Source organism: Lampetra fluviatilis, chromosome 23 (assembly GCF_964198595.1).
Source record: "Lampetra fluviatilis chromosome 23, kcLamFluv1.1, whole genome shotgun sequence".
Taxonomy (NCBI): Eukaryota; Metazoa; Chordata; class Hyperoartia; order Petromyzontiformes; family Petromyzontidae; genus Lampetra; species Lampetra fluviatilis.
In genome coordinates, this window is record NC_136297.1 from 8287571 (window position 1) to 8313563 (window position 25993).

At 45.9% G+C, this 25993-nt stretch overlaps 1 protein-coding gene across 3 annotated transcripts in view; it reads right to left on the reverse strand.

Moving 5' to 3' along the window:
* VASN (vasorin) overlaps positions 1-25596 on the reverse strand; it is a 37501-nt gene extending 11905 nt beyond the window's left edge. The window contains exons 1-2 of one of the 3 annotated variants that reach the window (XM_078867063.1): positions 25237-25596; positions 24327-24412 (exon numbers count right to left, since the gene is read on the reverse strand). The gene's annotated coding sequence lies outside the window, so the exon portion shown is untranslated. Of the gene's footprint in view, positions 1-4852; positions 5244-11266; positions 11313-24326; positions 24413-25236 lie in introns of those variants that run through there. The other 2 variants (XM_078867064.1, XM_078867062.1) reach the window with 2 other exon arrangements.
* Positions 25597-25993: the final 397 nt, after the last annotated feature.

The following is a 25993-nucleotide window of genomic DNA, read 5'->3' on the forward strand; positions in this document are numbered from 1 at the left end:
CCGAAGAGTTTCTACACCACTCCAAGACGATGCATTTGCACGCAGTTCACCGCCTCGACCAGTGTCGTGAGATACCATTCCCTCCTCTGCGTGCCCGCATTTTCTCCAGCCGGAGGTGGCAACCCTCTACACGGCTGTGCGACTTTATAATCAGAACCTTCGAATCGCGTCACCTTCGGTCACGTGCTCGACAGAGTGTCTGGGGCCCTTTAGCACAGCTTCCGAGTTAATTGCGCGCGGAGTGATGGGAGGAGCATTATCCTTGTCACGGCAAAGCAAAGAGGATGGACGCAAGGAGAAGCGCCGCATGCGCTCCCGGGGCACTTTGTGTAAACAGGGCACAGGCGGTGGAGGGAGGAGAAACCCTTCTACGAAAACAAAGTCCGCAACGTGCATTCGTCCCACCCCCCTCCTCTCCCCAAGGCCTGGCTTTCTCTGGGGCGGATTTTCCTCTCCCTCCCAAGGTGTTTTGCTGAATTGCTAAAACGCTCAAACAAGGCAGGACGCGGCTTTACAAGGCAGACGCAAGAATGCTGCCCAGATAACACACAAAGACACACACGCACGCGCACACACGAAGAAAGAGATTGCCCCTTTTGGGGCTGCACAGATTGTTGGGGCAATGGTGGCGCCATACCCTGGCTTGTCATGCAGGAGAAGGTGGTACAGCAAATGTGGGTTTCAAATTGTACCGTCTGTATGGGATAGAGTGTTGCCCCCTCTCACGCGTGGCTTCCTCACACATGAACACTAATTGATTGGCCGATAACACCTCAACATATAGAGGACCGCAGAGCTTGGTAGGGTGGTAGAATTTGTCGCTGGCTCACCCTATTCACAATTGTACATCGTTCTTTGTGCCTCTGAGTCGTTCTCTCTCTCTGGAAATAAATGGTGCTACGTTGGCGAGATGTTAACTACCTCGCCTGGCATGCAGGAGGTCGTGGGTTCGATCCCAACCTTGATGCCTGCTGTGTATTTTGAGTTTGCATGTCTCTCTCCCCGTGCCCTCCACATTTATAATCATGCGTTTCGAGTATTTGGCTGCTAGAAATTTCCACTTGCTAAGCGACTTCGTTGAGCTATCATTTGTGGCCAGATCGCTTCTGAAAATTCGCTATATCGCTCAGTGGGCCTTACCTGGTAAAATAGAAAAAAAGTTTCGTCTAGAATGAACGCTATGAGATTAGTATATATTTAAATGACGTGATGACAGAGAACAAACACTTGCGTTAATCTGCAAAATAAAAAAAATAATGTTTGGCTTCCATCCCTAACCGCAGTGGGTTTGACAAATAAGAGACAAGCTCCAGCATGAGGCCGATAACATTTCATCACATTTTCCGTGAGCTCCCCTATTTATAAGCTTAACCCCCACCACCCCCCATTAAAGCAAACATTACTGCGTATGGCTAACAACAACAACAAAAACAAAACCTCTCCAATTATATGTATACTTCTTTTCATAATTCCTGGCCAAATGATAATTGTTGTTATTATATAACCAGTTAAACTTGCCACCAATTTAGGAACATAGTGCATTGGTAATGCAGCAGAGTAACTAAAATCCATTACTCTGGGTTTAAAAGAAATTAATATATAACAGTCGACGTTTTGGGCATTAACCAAAACGGTCAGCATCGAAAAGAGCGACGCTCACCCTGCTCGTTTTAACACCGCCTATGTTAAATGTTCTTTACTCAGGCAAGTCGATTCACCGTTTCCAGGCGGTACACGAAAATCGCTACTTGGGCTGCAACGCCCTAGGTAGGAGATGGCGACGCAGCAGCGGGTTCGGTCCGCGACTATGCATTTGGTCCACTCACTTCACTGAGCCTACGGAATTAATCCATCGATCGGCGTGATGTCCGACCTTTCGCTCCGAAGTGCAGGGATTCATCTTCTTGGTTCTTTCGGTAAAGTCACGTAGAAGGGAAGTAATACAATAATAAAAATAAAACATAATAAAATAATTCTCACGACGTTTCGGCCACGACGCAAGCAGCCGTCCTCAGGTGAAGACCAGGTCTGTCTTCATTCAGACGCTGTCTCCCCGACAGACCTGGTCTTCACCTGAGGACGGCGGCTTGCGTTGTGGCCGAAACGTCGTGAGAATTATTTTATTATGTTTTATTTTTATTATTTTATTACTTCCCATCTACGTGACTTTACCGAAAGAACCAATAAGATGCGGGGATCATCTTCCCGAATCGAAGGCGAAAGGACGATGACCTCGAAGCTTCACATCACGTGGAGGCAAATCTTTGGACATCGTGCCGAACGACGCCCGTGGTGGCGCACACCAGAGAGCCGTTCCGCACAACCGCGAGACACAAAAAAACCCTCCGCGAGATTCGATGCAGGCTGGCTCAGCGGCGAGTCAGCCGGAGCGCTAAGTCACCCGGCCGCAGTGCTCGATGAAACCTCTTCCCGCGGAGCAAATAACCAAGTCGGGAATGTGCACTTCATTCTCTGCCGCGTATTTTATTCAAGGCCACGTTCGAGCGTCCCCCCCCCCTTCACGAGTCCTGTGGGGCCAAAAGAGCCGAGGACCAAGATCTCATTTCCGCCAGGACGATACCAGGTGGTCGGTCACACACAGCGGGGAGCCCAGCCGATGCATGTTCTGCTCCGCGCGTTAGGGCTGCCTTGACTCTCTGGGGCGATGACAGCCATTGTTGTGACCTTTCGGATCCAGTTACGGGGCAGAGGCACGGCGGAGTGGTGCGGCTTTTGGGTAAGAGGCGCAACGGGGAACGAGGTGGATGGGTGAGTTTAAGTTGAGGATGGAGAGGGGCGCGCGCATCAGTGGGTGGGGGGTGGACGTTTGGTTTTCGCTATCTGCCGCTTGACAGCAGATGTGTTCCAGATGGGTGACTGCTGTGGAACCCCAACTGCGGAGGGAGAAAATTATCTCCTCGGCCTTTTGAGATTTCAGCGCCCCCCCCCCGCACACCTGCCCGCAGGTTTGCTAAAGCTAGCTGGTATGCACGCATGGATTTCGATTAATCGTCGTCGTCAGCATCACGATTTCCATTCGCCTATAATTTGTGTGTGTTTTTTTTGTACTCCCATGAAATGTGATTCGTAATGAGGGGAGCAAGTGCGCATATACCGCCCCCATCGCTGGGGCATTAGGTTATTTTTTTTTAAAAAAATTTAGAAACATATAATAAGTGACGTATTATGAAGCGGAATGTTGTGCTTTAAAACACGTGGGGCTAGCATACCGTGGAACATAGCTCGCTTCACTTTGGTAGGCATTTTATTTTATTTACAATGCTAAATACCAGACCTCGAATACACTGATACTAATCTTGTTCATAAACTGAAGAAAACGCGTGTTTAGCCCTTTTGTTAATACACTGCCGGACATCTGCTTCCCTCCCCACAAAGTGTTAGTCACGAGAGGAGGGGGGGGGGAGGTTGTTCGATCATACTTCACCATTGCTGGTTAATGCGAGTTGGTGAATGGTTAGCAGCTGTTGCAGCTGGGAATCGAACTCAGGTGGCTGGACTCGATAACCACTTGAATTGCAACCGCCGTGGCTTAACTGCTCTCTCGTGAACTTCGCACGTGGATTCCTCCACGTGTAGAGGACCTCGCTCTCCCAGGCACTGCCTCTTTCGTCTCATCCGCGCTGTGTTCAACCACCATCACCACAGAGCAGATCACAACAACAAAGACAAAGATTCCCCCCCCCGTATAGCCTTAACAGACCGTCGAGGCAAGTGCCGTTAGCGAGCACCTTTGAAAGCGGGCACGGTACACGAGGGCGGTGAGTGGCAACGCCCGACCGCCTTTGTCTCCCCGGTGGCGATGTCTACACACCGCACCAGGCGCATTCTCATTTGAGGCTGAGTCGACCCAGGGGAGGTCCACGACCGGTTCAGATAATCGTCACCGGTGGTGTGCCCTGAGCGGGAATCGAATTGGGGTCGCCGGGTTGTTAGGGTGGCGTGCTAAGCACTGCGCCACCACTCAACCCACTCACCGCACTGCAGGTCCCAACACATCTCTCCGTTTATTCCCCAAGCATTGCCCGACTTTGGAATTCCCTCCATTCGTGTCTCTCTTCCTAAGTCCCTATACAATAACAACTCACGATCCGTACTAAGTCTTATCCGTTGCAACTTTACAGTTCAGTTACAACGTTTCACTGGACGGAGGATGGGTTGGCAGAATGGTTGGCGCAATGTCCTACGAACCCGACTCCCATAGAGTTCGATTCCCGGCCACAGCCAACGTCAGTGGCGAGTGCTCTCTGAACCAGCTCTTATCCCCCCCCCCCGCCCCACCCGCTCCTTCCCATCACAAAGTCGCAGTGACCAGAGTGGTGAAGTATATTCTATCACACCCCCCCATCCCCCCCCGCTCATGGCTGCCACAGCCTTCATCCAGCAGTGGATTGGCAAATAAGCTATTTATCCGATGGCATCAATCGCCGTTCTCTCCAGAATATGTCGCCTCCGAAACGTCGTGATTTTTATTTTATTTTACTTTTATTAATTTTATTGTTTTACCTACGTGACTTTACCGAAAAAACCTAAGAATATGAATCCTTGCAGTCACGAAAGCTTCAAATCTAGAAATATGTCGCACTTTTTCCCCTCCACTATTTTACAGCAAACGTTGAGAGTGCGTCTTATATTCCGGTGTGTGCGCGTGTGTCTTAAACTACATATGCATAACTCTATTGCCGCGTCTTACTTTCCGGTGAGTCATGGGGTTGCAATAATTATACACACACACATATATATAGGAAGATGCTCCATAATAAGCCCCAGGATTACGTCTGTGCGAAATTTTCCGTGGCTTTAATCAACCGAAAGCAATCCGCAAGGTACTCACGTGAAGAATTCGCATCGCTTGGCTCCCCCAGTGGTATTCGTGTCATCAAAATACGCGCGACAGAGTTTGTAAACTCTTAAGTCAAAAAAACACACTCCGCTCAGAATTCGCAGCCTACTTTATGTAATCTACAGGTCTCTAGAGCTCCGTGCGTCTCGCTCTGCATGCAGAGACGATCTGGCTGTTAACAGTCAGGCTCGTTGCCGCTGGCTATAGGAGTTGAAGTCGCGGTCGGTGAGTGGATGGGATGAGTGAGTGAGTGGATGTGCAGGTTTTTTGATAAATCCGCCTGGACCGCGTTTGCTGCCGAGTTTTTTTTTCAACTTTTGTTATTGCAGTGGCACAGGGCGTACCATGGCAGGAGCCCAGCCCGCGCGCGCCCCAGTGACGATTTGCAGACGCTGCGCCCTCAGCCTCGACTCGGCACGGCCACAGACGCACGGCCACAGAGGGAGGGGTGGGGGGTGGTGCCGTGAGGCCAGTCTGCTCATGCACGAAACAGCTCCACCCAAATCCACCGCACTGTGTCCCTCCACACACGCACGCGCGCGCGCACGTGTGAGCGTTGGTCTCTGTGTGTGTGTGAGTGACGCACGTGTGGGTGGAAGCGCAGCCCCGCAAGTGTTTCCCCGCGCAACTGCCGACGGAAGATCCTCCCACTAGAGCAGTGGGCTTTTCACCTTGACTGCAACCTTGCACCGCTTTTGTTATCGACCGTTAAAACTGTGTACAATGTTAATACCTGCATAGGGTTTGACGAAACAAAGTAAGTTGTGCTTACGTGGCCGTGCTTAATTTTTATTTTGTCGATTATTTACCTTCTATAAAGAATCTGGGCATGTCTCGCACCCCCAGAAAGGGCATTTCGCACCCCTGGTTAAGAACCATTGCACTAGTGGCAGCACAAGAGAGCCCCTGTCGATGGGATGTTTGCTTTTTATTTTGTTCTCCCCCCTCTTCCACCCTGAACATGAGTCTTGGACGCGGTGGACACACTCACATTTTAACCCCCACCACACGTGACCGCCCAATCGTCTGACTGTGGCGTTACTCATCAATTCTGCTCGGTGCACAGAGGCGGAGGCATTCGAGCAAGTTGCCCCGTCGCTTCAACTGCCGTTCTCGTGCAGAACGGGACAGCCCCGAAGCCACCTATAAGAATCGGTTCATTTATTGTCGTTGCATGGTGGCTACCCATCCGAGGGCTATTATGCAGCATCAATCCTGCTTAGGTGCCGAGATCTGGCGAGATCGGGCGCTTTGCGGGTGATGTGGTTGTCTGCTACGTGCGTTCGTAATACACGCAAACACTTCCAAGCAAGACTCAACACACAAGCAAAACCCAAACCACAAATGCACACAAAGGGCTTGTACGCAGATCACCAGATCATCAGAACAGTACAGATCTTGTGTTGCTGGTCAACATAGCGTCAGTAAGCAAAAAAAGCCACCAATTAATAAGGGCGTCACTGGGCAGGCGTAATGAAGCATAGAGGGTACAGGCATGAGGAGACTTGCCCACTGATGATCATTATGAGGATACGTCTTGCTCCGGTAGAGACCAGTGCACAGAGAAGCCAAACCAAACACTCTAATGCTCCACCCAACTCCTGCCGCCAACAGCAGCAGCAGTTCCAACTCCACCTTAGGGCCGACAAGTACGGACCGGGATGGCTCCTGTCCTCCTGTGGTAGGGATCCGGATTAGGGCCACCACCACCACCACCACAAAAAAAACACAAATCCAAATTGTCCCGCAAAAAAATATTACCCAACCCTGGTTTAGTATTTTTTCAACTTTCTTAATGCCTTTAAATGGTTGCCTTCGCCAGGTGTGACCACAGAATGGGACTTGAGAGGGCAGGCTGTGAATTCACCACATCCACTGAAATTAAATGAATCATTCATGTGTTGTCGCTGGGGTGCTCTTTAATTCGAAAACTCGCAGTGGCGTGCGCGGTGCTGGAAGCGATGACCTCGAGGTTGACCCTTTGCCATGCCCTCGCAATGCCGACGCTATCAGTTGACCGCTCAGTGAGTTTGCCTTACCCATGGATGTTTATAACCAAATGTTGATTTTTTTTTCTTCACAGTTATGTTCAGCATACTGCTGATTTACGCAAAAAAACTTTACGTAAATATTTACTGAATGTCCTACGTAAGGATCGAGAGCAGTGGCGCAGTGTGGTTCGTTCCCTGCAGTGTGTGAATGCAGTGACCTGCGTTCAATTGCTAGCCACAGCGAGCATCAGCGGCAAATTATATTTAAACCAGAGGTCAAACAACCCTCCATGACCGGACACGATGCGACTTCAGGGTGCCTTTATCCAGCAGTGGATTGAGAAAAGGACGGTAAATAATGTTTCCGCATTTAAATTACGACATCACTGAACTCCGGTCATCCTCGCAGCCGCTTTTGCCTGGCCATCAGACAAAGACGGTCACCGCATTGCACGCTTTCAGATCCACTTCCGTGGCCGTCTGGAACGCTCTTCCTTCCGGTATTAGGAAGCCACTGGGAGCTATGCACTATTTAAATCTTGATTTAAAAAACTATTTTTTTTAATAACTGTTTTTTGTGTTTAGTTTGTTGTCCTTCGCCGCACCTCCGATTCGCACGGTTGGTTACTTACGGTGCGAAAGAAGTGCACTCTACATACATAAACCGGATATTTTCTTCGATGCAGAAACAAGTTCAATTTCTACAAATCACGTGTCTGCCCAGTTCACAAAGACCAATAGAAGGACCCTTTTCCCTCTCCGCTCATGAAGTATGGGGGGGGGGTAAATATCAGTACAATGTTTCTGAATAAAGCAAAAACCTAAAATAATTATTCACACTAGCTCTGGGGCGTCTAACCTCATAAGCGAATCTGGAAATCAAATTGTAATCCTGAAAGAGCCGCACGAAGTCGCTTGAGAACTTGAGCAGGTCCAGTCATGGGGTACAGAGGAGGGGATGGGGTGCCAGGACATACTGTGGTCAACATGAGAGACCAACCAAAGTCTGCAGGATAACCACCCGCTTTCAAACATGTTATTGCCTATAAACGCTTTGTTTTGGAAGATAGTTGCAGGAAACTAAGGCGTGTCGTGTCAGCCCTACAGGTCATTGTGTTTTATTTGACATCATTTTGAGGTCTGCAAGTGATTCATACTCTTAGTTTTTTCGGTAAAGTCACGTAGGTAAAAAATGAAATTAAAATTAATAAAAATAAGTGAAACAGCAAATCTGGCTGTGACGGTCCCACCTGATGACGGAGACTTGTGTTGCCTCCGAAACGTCGTGATTTTTTATTATTTTATTTTTATTAATTTTAATTTCATTTTTTACCTACGTGACTTTACCGAAAAAACTAAGAGTATGAATCCTTGCAGTCACGAAAGCTTCAAATCTAGAATTAGTCTGCAAGTGACATTGTGAACACGTTGTCGTTGTTGTTGCGACTTACACAACGTTGTCTCTGTCTCCTTGCCTGATGATACGGGTGTTAGTCTTTCGTTTCTGCCTATGCATTTTTTGGGGGGGGGGGACAAATCGTCCAGTGATGTCGCGTGCAGCGTGCCCATCAACTAAAGGAACGTACCGATGGAAGGGTCAGCTGCCAATATTTTCCGAGACAATATTTGTCGCCGTCTGGTTACTCGGTCTCTCGACCCAGATTTCGCCAGTCACAAAATGTATACCGTGCAATGAGTGCACCCATTAGACAGAATCAGAATATTTATTTATACTGGAAGAATCCGACGGAGCGAAAAAAGCTCGTTTTCACCGATGCCCAGTCGGGACATGTCAGACAACGGTTATTGGGGCCCAAAAGCAAAAACTGCTCAATTCTGAACCCTATCGTGGGATTCGTGTCCCAGACGTTTCCATCAGCAGGCGCATAAACAGCGGAACGTTAACTACATTGCGCTCGTTAAACGAGCACGCAAGGCCATGTTTTTCCCAATCTGAATGCTGGCCGATTGCTATCAGATAATTTGTTACAAAGGCGTCCACTTTTAACTGCTGCATACCACAGCGAAGGAACCGCCAGGTAAACGAACGAACTCACCCTCACGGCTAGGCTCTTCTAAACTATTTGTCCGTAAAAAAAAAGTAACGCGAGCAAGCTACGAGGCAGACTTTTGCATAATTATCTCGAGCCTATCTTGGCCTGTGATCTAAGCGAAGTCGAGGGCAAAGTGTGCCCAACGGTGCATTTTTCCTGTTGTTTTAACAACGCCGTGTTAATATTCTCGGTTCCAGAGAAATGGTTGGCTAAGGCCATATAATCCTGCCTTTGGGCTCGGTGCCAGGCTGGACTGAAAATTGGATCATTCCAAGACTCTTTTTGCAAACTGGGCCCCGGAGAGAATTGGACAGACGGGGCAGGCTATGCGTTTCACTCGATCGGTTTATTCGTCGTGGGTATTTGTGCTCGAATGCCACAATAACGGCGTGTATGCGTGACAATAAGACACGCGCGCACACACACACACATCACGCAAAGCAGCATGCTAAAGTCTGCCGCATATTATGGTGCCTCCAAACCAAATGATTAACGATTGCATCTGATCTTCTCAGGTCGAAGAAGCGAAGTAGTGTTGAGCCTGGGACTTGTGAGCAGTTAGATAAGGTGACTGCCTGAGAATGCCGGGTTTTGCTTTCGTAGGTAAGGCTTGGGCAGTAAGATGGCCAGGAAATGGTAGTACAGCGATGGATGCTTAAACCTATCTGTGCGGTGCTTTGAGATTACCTCCTCGTGTACGTGGTAGGTTATCTTCAGACACTCCGATTTCCTAACCATCTCCCAAACATTCGTTTTAGATGCTTTGCAGGACCGTCCTAAGCACCAACATTTGTTTTAAAATACGGGGGGAGTGTGGGGGGGGGGCTCTTATAATCCAGAGAATACGGTAATATCCAACAGCATGCATGGTCGATATGTAGTAGTGTGGGACAGCTCACTATCTAGTCACTGACTTCTGAAAAAACATTGGAGGAGACTAAAGCTATGCCAAATCAATAGGTAAATACATACAACTCAGTGTTTATCAGCTTGGGCCAGGGGGTAAATATTGACCGACGTAGTGGAATGAGAAAACACCAGCACAGATCAATATATACCTGCCGCTGCAGTGCATACACCCTTTACTTAGGAAAATGTTTTTAAAAATCAATTAAGGACAGTAGATTACACATGGAAAAAAATTTTGGACCTTTAAATTCAACTGCGGAATAATTGTTAAATTATAGACTGTTGGGGCAAGCTTTGGCAGCGAGCACCAATAAAGGCTGGCACGGCGCTTTAGCGGTTGTTGTGGCCTGAACCACGTCCGGGCCGCCTTTGTCTGCCTAGTGTCGATGTTTACAATGCAACAGGTACTCACTGAAGACTGAGTCGACCTAGGGGAGGGCCAAACACGTTTAGAAGTTCGTCATTGATGTTGGTCTTGAGCTGGAATCTAACTCGGGTGGCGGTGTGCTAATCATTACCCTACTTTTTCTTACTTAAATCACGCACACAGACAAAAAACCCCTGCGTAGCCTTCACAGACTTTTGGGGCAAGTGCTGTTCACGAGCTTCTATGAAGGCCAGTCATGGACACGAGGGGGTGGGTGTCCAGCATCATGCCCGGCCGCCTTTTTCTCCCCAGTGGCAATGATTACACATCGCTCCAGGTACTCATTTGAGACTGCATCGACATAGCGGAGGCCCAGGACCGGTTCAAATAATCGTCACTGGTGTTGTGGGGAATCTAACTCGGGTCTCCGGATTTGCAGTGCAGCTGCTCTAACTGCTGTTTAAATCACACACACACACTAACAAACAAAGTAGTCACAAATCAGAAGAACTTAGGGGCTTACTTATTTTCGACAGCTAAAAAAAATAGTATTCGGACACGTTCGAACGAGAAGAATTACATTTTGTGCTTCCAACTGAGTCACTGCAGCCCTTCTCATAAGCAGGGCAACGGTCTCGAGTCAGCCAAGTACCCATGACAGAAAGCCATTCTGCTGAGTGATTAACGCTGCGTAGTGGAACATGAAAAGCTAAGGCAAGCACGTGCATGCAGGCGCCGCGGTGGCGAGATGTTAAATTCCTCGTCTCGAATGCAGGAGGTCGTTCTAATTGTGTATTTGGAGTTTGCACGTTCTCCCCAATGGTGCGTGTATTTTTCTCCGAGTCATCACGTTTTCCCCTCCACATTTAGAAGCGACGTGCGTTTAGTGTATTTGGCCGATATAAATGTCCACATGATTATAAGCCACTTCATTGAGATATCATTTGTGGCCAGGTCGCGACTGAAAAAAAGAGCTATATAGCTCAGTGGGCCTTACCTGGTAAAAAAAAAAAAATCATGGAATGTGCTGTGGGTGTTTTCCCTAAGTGAGTCTTAAAAGGCAAGGGTGCAGCCCTGAAATTACTTGTTCACCCCACTGCCAGCAGAACGGCCTTCACACTGGACTTGGAATCCAGAGGCCGCCGTTTCGACTTGATCTCCTGGCACGCGCTGTTGAAACAATGGGCAACTTTCTCCCACTGATTTCAAGACGCCTGGCTAAGGTGGAAGAGTAGGCCAAATAACGTTTAGGAGGGACTCTAGAGCTCTCCCTAGCAGAGGCCCTTCTGCCAGCAGTGGCACGAGCGAGCAATTGCAGTGGTACACTTTTACCTTTTATCGAAAAATATAGTGTGACAGTCGTTACCAAACTTCAATGAAGGGCCGGTCCGTTACATCCAATGACAGCTTACAATCGCAAACAACCAACTCGTTTCCGGCAATGGAAATGAACGCTGTAATTCTAGATTTGAAGCTTTCGTGACTGCAAGGATTCATATTCTTAGGTTTTTTTCGGTAAAGTCACGTAGGTAAAAAAAGAAAAATTAATAAAAGTAAGTGATTTTTATTTTACTTTTATAAATTTTTATTTTTTACCTACGTGACTTTACCGAAAAAAACCTAAGAATATGATACGCTGCAACAAGCCTATTACAATATACCGTATACTGTATATATTCATGACACAAGTGTTCCATAAGTGGCTGGACGTGGCGACTCCAGACAAAAGGCAAGGCACTCCAGGTGCGACCTCCGTTCCCTAACCTCCCGATTGTTTTGCAATAACGCCGAGGCCCTCGAAAGCTTTCAGCCGGCTGTGTGAAGGGTCAGCTGGGTCCTGTAGCGTGGCCCCTAAGGGGGCATCTGTTATTCTGTGGCACTGCCTCCCGGTCACTCGCTGCTCATGCTCAAGCACCTGTGAGCTGAAGTGTGAGCGCCTGGGGCCGGTCAAGCAACACCGCAGAGTTAAACAAACAAATAAATAGATGGCAATTTAACGAAATGGTTTCCCTCTCTCCAATGTTTTTTCGGGATTATGCCGCTTGCTGGGAGCTTCTTCAGGAACTGGATAAGCTCATCGGGAGAAGTTTCTCCGATATCACGCCAAACGACGCGCGGTGAAACTCTGAGAACGCGTCGGAGAGTGATGCGCACAATCGCGAAAAAAATCCTGTGCAAACTTTTTTATTTCTCGGGCAAGAAAATTAAAATCGCCTCAACAATACAGAAAGATCCTGCTTGGATCGCCAGCGTGTGGAGTCATTTGTTCTTTTTTATGTTTAGTTTTTGCGCCGGAAGTGTTCTTTATTATGAAAAAGGAACGGTGACCTTTTTTCCCCCAAATTTTTATCTCGTGCTTAATCTGCTGTTGACATTAAAGCAAAACATCTGAGAATTCCACGCTCTGTCAGCAGTTTCCCTTTGCAACGGTCAGGGCACCAGACAGCAGGCAGCAGATACAGATACCAATCAGCTGTAAAGGCGCAACGCTTGACCGCTGAACTGCCGCACAACATTTATTTTGTTTGGACAAGCTTTCAAAAAACGTTAAAAATTGTGCAGGGATTTGGACAATGAAAAACTTGGAAAAAATATTAATATTTTGAAAATAGCGGTACCAGATATCTCACTTTTCGACGAAATCAAAGATTTGTATCACATATATAATATTACTTTCAGGATGCCCACGATAAGAGGTTTCACTAGCTAGCTTTGATGTTTTGATTATAAGGGCAGCAAAAATATGGTGTGGCTTGAAACTTTGTTTGAACAGACCCGAGCTTCCTTACGTGTATGGAGACAACTAGGAGGGTTATTCTACAATCCCAACCAGGGCTGCCCACACAGAGAAGGGCCCCGTAACAGACCTGTGTCTCTTGTCACCATGAAATAAGGGGGCTCTACGTGGCATCCTGTCCCATGCCTCCATGTGTCACGTCCCATCGCCTGTCGTCACTTTCGATAGCACGAAGACACTTTCAACTATCACAAGATGTAAAAATTTCGATTTGAAGCTTTCGTGACTGCAGAGATTCATCTTCTTGGTTCTTTCGGTAAAGTCACGTAGAAGGGAAATAATACAATAATAAAAATTTATCTTTTGTTATTTTATTATTTCCCTTCTACGTAATAAAAATAAAAATATAATTTTTATAATTTTATTATTTCCCTTCTACGTGACTTTACCGAAAGAACCAAGAAGAATATGTAAATAATATGAAAATCTCCCTTTTTGTATTGCTGTTACATTTATTTTTAGCTCTAAACTCAGCCGTTTTATATATATCAGCCAGAACTGTCGAGGCACTCAACAACATCTCGAGGTGAAATATCTCAACTTACGTGGCCTGAGCTCTCCTGGCAGCAATGTCTCGTGGAATTCACCACGGAATGTGGCCTTAAGCTCAAACCACCCCAGGCTCCTTCACCCGGATGCGTCTCTGACTCAATCGCTTTCCAATCTCCACGAGGGGCACTTAGCTGGCACGCACACACGGCACGTCTCGCGTTAAATCATCACCCGCAGCTAATCAACCCTTCTCAGCCTTGCACACTGTGCGCCAGTGAACCCAATATTATTTGGGTGCGTCCCGTGACAAAAATGCCACTGCTAATCGTGAGTTAAGTTTAGCATCATAAGGGTATTGTTTGCAACTGTTGTGCACCCTTGAATGAGATATATTACTATCCATTCATAATAAATAACTTACAAGCCTTTGTCAATCCGCTGCTGGATGAAGGCCTCCCTGTACCGTGTCAGTCACGGGTGTTGTTTGACCATACCTCTTCTAGATTTGAAGCTTTCGTGACTGCAAGGATTCATACTCTTAGGTTTTTTCGGTAAAGTCACGTAGGTAAAAAATAAAATTAAAATTTATAAAAGTAATAATAGAGAAAAAAAAATAATGAATCACGACGTTTCGGAGGCAACACAAGTCTCTGTCATCAGGTGGGACCGTCACAGCTAGATTACAATTAAAATTAGATCAAGATACAGTAAATCTAGCAAGATACAGTAAATTTAGCTGTGACGGTCCCACCTGATGATGGAGACTCGTGTTGCCTCCGAAACGTCGTGATTTATTATTTTATTTCCATTATTACTTTTATTAATTTTAATTTTATTTTTTACCTACGTGACCATACTTCGCCAAGTTCGTCTACGTGGGATGCAGGAGACCGCGAAAGATGCAGAGAACTTGTCATGGGTACGAGCCCTGAGCTACGGGGATGATGCCAGATGCAGGGACCTATCTGGCCCTTTAAACGGGAACTCGGATGAGCGGATTCAGTCATAGAACTTCAGCTGCAAAAAAACGCGCGAATGGAGAGGGCACGAGAGCAGAGGTGGCAGGAGGCGAGCCGTTGCTTCGAGAGCAGCGTTTGGTCTCTGTGACCCCTTGACTTCGTGCGTCTCTGGCCTCTAATGAACGCGCAAACACTCGGCGCAGAGAAAAGAGGCCTCTCCACGCCACTCCTTGGGAGGAAACTCTGCCGCGAGGTTTGAAATCACAGACACACAAGGACACACGTGCAGTGCCTCCTCACGCTCCCGTCAGTGACGCCGCTTTCAGTGTCGTGCTCGTAAACGAAACTGCGTTTCAAAACAAGGGTCAGGCGCAATGTAACCATTGATATAGAGATAAGTGTCAAGTAAATGCACATAAACAATATGGGAATATTCAATTCGATTTTAATCTTAATTTTGGAGCTTTCGTGACTGCAGGAATTATTATTTGGTTCTTTCGGTTAAGTCACGTCTAAAGATAAAATAATAAATTAAATAATAGCATATTACGACGTTTCGATTGCAACACAAGCAATCATCATCAGGCATAAAAGAAATAGCAACAAAAATCTAACTAGAAAACTATAGACAGACATACAAGCAGACAGACATCACAAGGACACACAGAGAGAGGACACATATCGGCACAAAGAGAGAGGTCGTTTCTGTGACGGTGCCTCTCTATATTTAGTAGTAATACATTGAATAACAATACTAACGTAATAATACTAATTACAGCCTGTTGGGTGAAAGACTTTCCCATGCAGTGTTGTTCGTGGGTGGTTTTGTTTGACCATATTTCACCACACAGGCCATTGAAAGTTGGTGAAGGTGGGACCAGGTCCGGAACGGTTCAGATATCACTCACGGCCGATGCCAGCTATGGCCGGGGGAATAAAATTCAGGTCGCCGTACGGCGTAGAAGTGAAGTTCCCCTCGCTCAGTCCACATGTCACCTGCCTCGTTATTCCTGCCGCAGGCTGCGTGCCCCTTTGAGATCGCGCGACCCACGGGTTGTGAACCTCTGGCCTGGCGGCGGGGAGAACCGAGCTGCCTTTCCCGTGTGACTCGGTCGTGATGGCATTGGGCAGGCTGACCACCAGGACAACACCGGATAAGCCCGAATGCTGAGCGCTGCCCATGTTTATTGTTTTGAGTTGCCGGTTGTATACAGCTTCGACTTCGGTTTCATTGGGCTGGCACCTGTTCCTGGGCGACTCATCTCTCACTTGGTTCCCGATTCAAATAGCAAGCTGCGTTGTGTCACGCCAGCTGAAAATCCACGTAAATCCTATACAATGTGACAGTGCCCTCGTCACAATTGCCAACATTCCAACAATAGACTGCAATTTCAATTTACAATTACATTGTTTGCACTGGGATGCACTCAGTATGTACACGGTGGTCCATTTATAGATACCCCACCCTGATTTCTAACGGCATTCTTACGTTGTTTTCAATTGATTGTTGTAAGCAAATCGGACTGGCTTTGTTGTGTTAAAATTCAATCAGTGAATTGAGATTGGTGGGAGACGTATATACAGGCGTTTAAACATAACGCTGTTTGTTTGTTCCATACTTTCCCTCAATTACTTTAGTGGGGTGTCTATAAATGGATCACGTTGTATGATAACTCCATTACATGCATATTGCCCTCCATCTCTCCAGGGCTGATAAAAGTATTACCGCATTGTGCAAAGTTAACAGTAAGCTGTCGTATGGAAGGACTAACCCTGCTGCAGGAATACGGGAACTTACCACTGACCCAGCGCTGACCACCTGATCGCATTAATTAATAATTTAAAAGCATTTTATTTTTTTGGGGGTGATGCTGAATTGGCAGTGGTGCACAAGCACAATTAACAACAAAACAACAACAACAACACAACCTCAACACATTCATAAATAACGCTGCTCCCTCCGGAAGCCCTTTTGTGGCTAGCAGACCTCGACTTTGGAATGTGTTGCGTTTTTGTGTGTTATATTATCATTGTTCCATGCTAATTTGAGCAGGAATTCAAACTTACTATTTATAAGCGTTAAACAACACCGTTACACTTAATTAATTATAGACATAATCGAGTCACGCTATGCTCTGTGCAAAACAACAAGCTACGATACTTTTATTTTATATTTTATACCACGTTACAGCAATGAACAAACATGAAGATTCACGAAAACCCCTCCTCCCCTTATATTCATGTGTCAGTTATCTAATAGTCTATAGTTAACATTGGTGGCAGCCACGTTGTTTGATTAAAATTTGCTGCAACTGCGATCGTATATGATGAGCACTTCCACGAGTTTATTGTTTTGCAAAAACACATAGTCCAACTTGGACTATGTTTTTTTGCAAAACTAACCCTGCTGCAAAAAACATAGTCCAAGTGTCCTTGAGGGCTTTGCTTGCTCCACGAAATCAACCGCCTGTCTCTCCCAGTACCCTCACGGGACAGCATCACACTCCGTTTAAAAAGATACCAAAGCTATTCATTTAGATTGCCCGTGGATAATTATTCACTGCATTTGGCCGATCTTAATACAAAGAAGCCATCCACACGGCACCAAAATATCCATCAACGCCAAATCAGTGCCGGTGTCTCGTGGCATAAAATAATGAAAGGTATTTTTGTTATTAGTTTGGCACGTAGTCTACATCAGCTCTGTTTAATTTGAGTGTACAAAAAAATAGATATTTTATACACAGTTGTGCCTATGATGGTTTGAAAATTCAGTGCCATTTATTCGAGTAGCTGGGAGCCCAACTCTTTGGAAAAAAACCCCACTAAGGTTACAATTGGTAACCAGAGGAAGTTGATTATTTAAGTAAATTGCTTTAGTTGCAGATAAATTTTACACTTCGTGTTTGTTAAAATTACACGAGATGGTCTCAATCAAAACAAATATTTAAAAAAATCCCATCACATGAATTTGGTTCTGCATCCAAATTTGGCTAAATGTCAGCTCCGTGAATTGAAATATCGCTTTGATTGTCATGTAACAACAATTAGTCTCATATGCAGAGCGGGTAGGAAAGTGCGCCCTCTAATGTGTGGACCAGAGGTCACTTGAAAGATAGCTTGGTGGTAGCTCTGTGATATCCACTTATGTGGGCTGTTCTCGAACATGAAGGGTTGCACAGCTCTGCGAGAAATCCGAATGGTTTCCTCATCTCATGACATGACACCGATGGCACAGTCGGGATAAATTTAGGAGCGAAATTACAAAAATCTTAACGTAACAAAAATATGACAATGGAAAATTGCTTATTCTTGCAAAAGCTGCTATCAAATCATGGCACTAATCCAGCCACCCCAATAACCAGAGTGCATATCTTAAAGAAACATTAATTCGCTGTCTGGGCATAGTATCCACATGAAGACAGGCATGCAAGTAGGGACATATTATATTACCAAAGACAATTGTCTCATTGTGTCCGTGCTGTCCGGAGCAATGAAGCTTAATCACCTGCTGATGCGTAGGAATCTGTCTGCTGAGTCGGATGACAAGATGTCATGTGCATCCTCACTCACCATCGCATTCTTGTCTGAGTGCCTTCACTTTCGACTACAGCCACTGTCCATGCATACCGCAGCCAGATTAGCTGGCTTTCTTCATTCTGGCACTTTCCCACTGCTTGTTTTTTTTGTGTGCCAAATTATCCACCACAATCAGTATTTTTCAGTCCACTGCTACAGGTTAAGCCTCTTAAAACTCTCATGCATAGACCCATGGTCCTGTGTGTTGTCTCGCCCGTACATGTGCCCGAGGTTGATCAATCCTCCTCCTCCTCTTTTAATTTTTCTCTTGTTTATGTGTCCTATGTTAATGATAATGTAAAGATGCAACCCTGCATTTGCTTGTGCAACGTCATTGCTGGTGGGAGGAGTTCCACTAGAACTCCACAGGCTATTTTGGCCTACTCTTCCACGCTGGTCAAACATCTTGGAAGAGGTGGCAATACTCACACTTTACCCCACCACACATTTCCATTGAATGATAATATATTACTACCACTACTAATAAAGTAATTTATATCCCTTTGTGATTCGACCGCTGCATGCAGACTTTTCCAGGGCTGTTGACCATAATTCACCGTGCTGGTCACAGTGAAAGGGGATGGGTGCAGGATTGGTTCGGGTATCACTCACCGCTGATGCTAACCATGGCCGGCAATCAAACTCAGGTCAATGGCTTTCATGGCACGGCATGCCAATCGCTGCACTTAGAGTACAGGGCACATGGATTGGCCTAGGGGCAAAGAAGTCCTGTGACTGCCGCTCAACTCGTGACAGTTATTGAACCATTCATTATTAGGCAGTGTTTTCCAGCGTGTGTTGCGAGGACTAAAATAACACCGTGTTATTTTAAAGGACCCCCCCCCCCAAAAAAGAGACAGGAACCCGAAAATGGGCACGTTATATAAGTTAGTGAAGAAAATTTGTTACATACAGTATATGTGAACGTGAATGCATTGTTTATTTTTATTATTTTATTATTTCCCTTCTACGTGACTTAACCGAAAGAACCAAGAAGATGAACGTGAATGCATTGCTTGTGGGAGGCATCACAGTGTGCATTTGGCTGCTATAACTTTCCACGTGATGATAAGCCTGGCCACAAGCTGTCACTTGTCGCTTCTAAAAATAAAAAAATAGCTATATAGCTCATTGGGCCTTACTTGGGAAAATACATTTTTTTAAATGTTTCGTAGTTTTAGTTTTGTGGGGAGGCGCGGTGGGGGGGGACAGTGGGAAAGCAACTTCGAAACATGTCGAGGGCAAATGACCACAATGACCACATTTCTCCCAGCAGAGGGCACAAGGGGGCCTCCAAAATTAACAAATGGGCCATACGCAGCTCAATTGAAGTTAGCCCCGGCCCTGAAGGAGAACATTTAGCGAACCAACTTGTGTGCCGCGTATTCGTCTACCTCTATCTCATCCGGCTAACCCGAGGATGATAATCGCGTCCGAGCGAATTTTTTTTTTAATTTGTGAACAACGTTGGGGATCGGCCGTCGATAAACCAACGCGGCCACGCATGGTGGCCCCCCTCCCCTGCCCAGAAAAGGCGGGAAAATCGTAGCTCCGCCCCCTAATTAGCATAACGATGGCCTTGAATTAAATGACATCACAAATAACATCGCGAAAACTGAACGTTTGTTCATTAAGCCCGATTTCTCCTGATGGGACGGACCCAGTGGGTCAACATTGGTCTGTAAAGTTGCGTGTACGTGTCTGTAAAGATTTAGTTTTTGTTGCAAGACATTTGCACGGAGGGCAGACACTGGCGCATGGGAAGTAATTCGCTGTCACTTGACATCAAACTGGGCCCTTTTTGTTAGTATCAAAGTATAAAACAAACTATCGGTTTTACCCTTTTATGGCAATAAAACCGGTGGTGTTAAGATGTTCAAACGCGAAATAGAAACCTTTTTCAAGGAATCATCTTTGCATTAACCCATGTACTTGTAGTGAACACGCAAACACACATGCTCTGATAATCTATGCATTTGTACGTGTGCTTAATGCGAACTTGATTCCTTGCAAAAGGTTTCTGTTTGGTGTTTGAACATCTTAACACCACCGGCTTTATTGCCAGAAAGAATAAAACCAATTTTTTTTTACATTATTTGACATCGTTCGCTAAACAACTGATTGTTTGGGGGGGGGGTGGCTGTGGCATGTAGCCATCCTGAAGGAGTTGACAAATAAAGTTTGGTTTCCATAAAAAAAAACTATTTAGTTAAATCTTCTTGGTTCTTTCGGTAAAGTCACGTAGAAGGGAAATAATAAAAATAAGTATTTTTTTTTATGTTTTATTTTTATTATTTTATTATTTCCATTCTACGTGACTTTACCGAAAGAACCAAGAAGATGAATCCCTGCAGTCACGAAAACCTTAAATCGATATTTGGTTAAATGTTTTGTTTTTAATGCTGCAAGTGCTGCATTGTTATTATCTGTCAGTGTTACGGTTTTTTGAACTACTGGCGCAGAAGTAAAAATTATTGAGGGCAAAAGTTGATAATAAAAAAAATCCCTCTCATCTCCGTCCACACAGTTATTAGCCGATCGACGGGTGGGGTAAAGTGTGGGAAACTCCTACGTGTGGTGGGGTAAAGTGTGGGTACTGTTACGTGTGGTGGGGTAAAGTGTGGGTGCCCCTACGTGTGGTGGGGTAAAGTGTGGGTACTCCTACGTGTGGTGGGGTAAAGTGTGGGTACTGCTACGTGTGGTGGGGTAAAGTGTGGGTGCCCCTACGTGTGGTGGGGTAAAGTGTGGGTGCCCCTACGTGTGGTGGGGTAAAGTGTGGGTGCCCCTACGTGTGGTGGGGTAAAGTGTGGCTACTCCCACCTCTTTCGAGATGTCTGACCAGCTTGGAAGAATAGGCCAAATACCCTCTTATAGAGATCTATCTAGGGCTCCCTCTAGTGGCGTTAGCAAGTTATTGTATGGGTTGCACCTTTACCTTGGCGATGTTTTTTTTTAGATATGCGTTGCAAAATAAACAGCTCGCATTTTCCTGGTCCTATTGGCTACAATTATATTTCTTTGTCCATTGTGAGCTGGCTTTAGGCTTTAGTTACGACCGGATGAAAACATTTTAAAAAATTCCGGTACTTCGTTTGACTCCCAACAGAAACAACACGTGCTAGAGGAAAATAATGTTTCCATGAACTCCTACACCGAGGTCGATAATAAAAAAACGTCTCATTACGTTTTGGAGAAACTGAAGAAGTGAATAGGCAAAAAAAAATATGCCTAAATGCTTCCTTGAATTAAAATCTGGGAAAAGAGTGAGTGGGCGATGTTTCTCTCTCTGTCCCCTTTCAGAACTGCTCAGAAAATATAATTAACGTTGTCAACTACTGTATAGCCCCATTTGCAACTGTGATTTGCAACTGAGACTTGCAATTGTGAAGAGCAACCGAAACCTGCAACTGTGGCTTGCAACCGTGGCTTGACAGCTGTGCATTTACAAATGTAACTTATCCTTTTTCCGTGGAATATTTAACTACCGGTGTATTTTTTTTGTATGATATATACAGTAAATATAATATTGCTTTTTCGAATTTAAATATGATTGAGTGCACATTTTATTGCGTCTACATTTTCTTGAGTTGATGTACGATTGTTTAATGTGCCTACCTATTGAACTTCCTCGATATATTTTCTACATTGCCGACCCCTTGATTCATAGCTCATCGGGTTATTCCAAGTTCAAAAAAACGTCGATTTATAATAATAATAATAAAAACCTGTGTTACGATACATTTCAGATTTATAGGAGCATCTAAATGCGACCACATGTCAAGTCGCGATACAAAGTGGTTGTAAGACACACGCACACCTGGAAAGTTTGAATACGCGGATGATGTTTTTTTTTGTTAAAGGGAAAGACAGGTAACATGCTTCGGGGCAGAGGCGACATTATGACATAAGAGCAAATGGTGACACCTCACAGGGAGGGTCAGTCATCGAAGAGAAGAGTCTTGAGCCTGGACTTGAACAGGGTAAGGTGCTAGGCAGTCGTGAACAGCCAGAGGAAGGGAATTCCAGGCAACGAGGGGGTGGCAGTAGCAGTGAAGGAGTGCCCCCCTCCCTTTGAGCGAAGGCTGACTAAGGGTTTTGACAGAAGGCCCTTGTTGCAGGAGCGGAGGACACGTGAAAGGGGGGGGGGGGTAGAGCGAGATGAGCTTACTCATTTACTCAATTAAAGCTGACTGGACCCTCGCTGAAAGTGCACCCCACCCACAATTCCAAATCTGGAACCGCGCCACCACTTAAGCAAAACAGAGCTACATTTCACTCGAGGCAGCCCAGTTCTTCAAGTATTTGAACTGACCCCACCGCCGCCTTGGGCGCAGACGTGGCGAGGTCTGGTTTTGCAGGTTTTAAGGTGCTCCTGGAGGGGCAATCACGCCACAATTCGGTGCAATTGACCCACAGCCACTGCTGTGTAGGGGCAGACACAGCTGCAATGTGGTCGCAGCTCAAATTACAAACCCATTCCATTTGCTACTAATTGGAAATGAAACCCGGCCGAGGCATGCTTAGATCAACCCTAACATGAGACAAATCACGAGCCTAAAGGTTCCGTGTGTGTTTTTTAATTCAGATTTTACGTCGACATAATCACAATTATTCCGTGGACATCCAGGCAAAGAGGGAAGTAATTTTCATTCCAGAAGACCCTCAGACACGGCAACCAAACTGCGGAAATTACCAAGGACTGGTATCACCTTTTTATTAAAGGACAATCTTTCCACAATCATTAGACATTGGTCTGTAACCGTGAGGGCAATGAGACGTTGACAGTACAAATCTGGATAAAAAATAACCCCCGAGTAGTTGTGTGTGACACCCTTGATCATTGCTATTTTCAAGTATCGTTGGAATTTTAAGTTGATTATTTTTATTCGTGGGTATTGTTGGGGAGGTTGGGTAATTAAACTCTCTCAAAATCATTAGGCCTGCAGTTATATTTAAGATTGCTCTGGATCCACCAACACTTATATAAACCAACCACTTTTTAAAATATGCATTCCAGTTGTGACAACATCAATACGCTTATAATTACAACATGATAAGCATGATGATTAATACATAAACAGCAAACGTTTAATTAAAAAAGATATCCCTATCTTTTATATCCAGAATAAGTTACAGTTTCAGACCACACATGTAGAAAAACTAAAGCCAAACCGTTATTTATAAATATCACATATATCAATTGTGTACACTGAAACGTTTGTGCGTTTCCAGATCTTCAACACTTGTAACTTGTAGGAGTACTTGAGAAAAAAACAATAACCTTGTACTGGATTAATATTGCTTTGTGGCAAGAACGCCCAAGCCACACACCCACTCGTAGAAGAAGCCCTTTGTCACTGGTTTTATCACAGAGCCCGTTTTGTTTTTACTGCGTGAGCAAAACCCTGCCACCTCCATTCCATCAGAGGCTGACAAGGGTCCGACCAAGGCACCTTTATCCCTTTTTATCTGGTGCCACAAATCTGCCACGGTATACATTGCTGCGTATTGGCGCACGACTTTTGGGATCGAAGTCCTGAATTCAGTCCATAGGTCTGCTCGAATGACAATGCTGTGGTTCTACACGAAACGCAAGTCCCAATTCTCAGACGCAACGTTCCGCTCACCCACCCAGTACGATAGCGGATATAAGAGATGCTTCTAATAAGAAATTATCGCAATCAAACGCTGTGTGATTTTTAAAAGTTGTTATAGTGTGTACACTGTTACGAGGCTGTGTTACAAACTCACGACGCCTTGGCAGGACTTTAAGCGCGCTCGTTGCTTTCTCACATCACTTGCTGAGTATCAGCCTAAAGGCCCGTGACACCAATCGACCAGCAACAAACAGCACTTTTAAAGTAATAGATAATTGAGCATGGTTATTATAAAAAAAAAAACTTGGGGGAAATATTGATGGCTGGATGGAATTCCAAAGTGAAGCGGTAAGGAGTGAAGAAGCATAGAGGGATATGCTGTGACCTGCAGTGTATGGTGGTTGAGTGCAATGTGGTCGAGACGAAACAGTCGACCTTGTTGACCCGCCTCCTTACAAAGGGTGGAGGTGTCAGTGGGTGAAGTCGACGCGAAGGGGAAATGTGGCAGAAGCTTTCTCATAACAAGGCCATCCGGAACCATCAGTCGATATGAACGCAGGGCAAATTTGATGATATTATGAAGAGTTGAAGGGCTGTATTATACAACAACAACATTGAGATGTAGCTGCATTTAGAGACCGTGTAAGTCCAACTCGAATTGTACTGCAACTTTAGTGCGGAGTTGAGTGGTGTCTGTTAAGGGTGTGGGAGTGTGGTTACCTGCTTTGGGAACTTCAATCACACCTGTTCAACCCAGGCAGCTTGTGACGAGACAATGTACAGGGCTTGAGGGATCCAGTGAGTTCCTAACGGGTTAAAGTCAACACTTGAGTTGGTGTATTTGCCAGGAAATGCACTGACAAAGATACATCTGTATTTTGTCTTACTTTTTTTTAAAGAAAGTCCATTTATCAGTCGGCGAATACTTGTGCGGAATGCCTAGCATATCTTCGCACTTTCCTGCTCGCCTATGTCTACATTGCCAGAGCCCATTATCTATCAGGATAAGACAACACAAATTAGAGCAGTGATTAAAACTAGTTTCATCAGCTATGACGCCACCTCTCAATGCCCCTTTGAAGTCTGCACATTGAGGTTTAAAGTGTTATGTTTAGTGTGAATACATTTCCTTCTGTTCTATGCACCGCCTAAAGTGCATGACACTTTAGAACAAACACGTGTTGGAATTTGATGAAAGTAAATTGTTTTAATTAAATGCATAACCATACACTGCATCTCTCAATAATCATTACCAGCCTTCCTCCTTCATTCATTGATATCCCACCGCGTATGCACCGTATACACGAGAGAGTAGCACAGGTATGTGTAAATAATACCCTGCATTTTCATTCGCAGTCGATTCACAAACATCTGCAATTAGCATGTGCTATGGAGAGCGGCCGTTTGCCGAAACGGCGTCTATGATATATATTTTAAGGCCACAGTGTAGAGTTTATTGACAACAGCAAGAAGCACGCTGTTTGCTGCACGTCTCGTGCACCGTGTGGACGGATATGTCCTGCCCAGGGGCTTCCACACAAAGTAACGTCGCGTGCGCAGCAGAGGCAGCAGCATTACCAGCGGCAATAGCAAAGCGACGTTTTTATGCTGGGCGCGCGCTCAAACTCACCTCTGGCTCGGCAGGTTCTTTGCACTTGCTAAGAAGGCGCGGTTGCCAGTCTGCAGAAGACGCGTGAAGTCTACATACGGAGAATAATGACGGCTGAGTTCCGACACCAGCGACGCACGCGCGCGTGCAGAAGACACGTGCAGAGCTAGAGGCTTGCCACCAGGGCTTGCGGAGGAGGGTCAGTGTGAACGTGACTTCGGTGAGCGTAGACTTTTAAAAGCGAGACAACTGGCGAAGAGTGCAACCACAGGCAAGCCACTGGGTGTGGATAAAACGCCGCTCCTCCTCCTCCTCCGCCCTCCCTCCTCGTCGTCGTCGTGCGAGCGTGCGTGAAGGCAGGCAGGCAGCAAGACGAGGGGCTCCCTGCAGCATCAGTCAAGCGACGCCCGCCTCCACGCGTCCCCCCCTCCAATGGCAGGGCGAGGCGATCCGCCCCATGCAAACGGGGGCTCTGCCGTGAGTCATGCTGCACAGTCTCACAACGCTCAGCCCCCAGGGCTGGGGAGAGGTCAAGCAGAGGTTAGGGTTTAGGCGGGACTGGGATCAAAACTCTGCATGAGCGATAATCCTGGTGACATGCGAACGCATCCCAACACTGGGACAGGGCCGCCCAGAGTGGGGAGCAGAAGGGGCAATTTGTCCCGGACCTCGTACAAAAGAGTGGCCCACAACGCGTTTTGCGACGGACCTCCACGAACCTATGGGCGGCCGTGCCAACACTCACGACCACAGAGAAATAATTGATGTATGTGTGTCG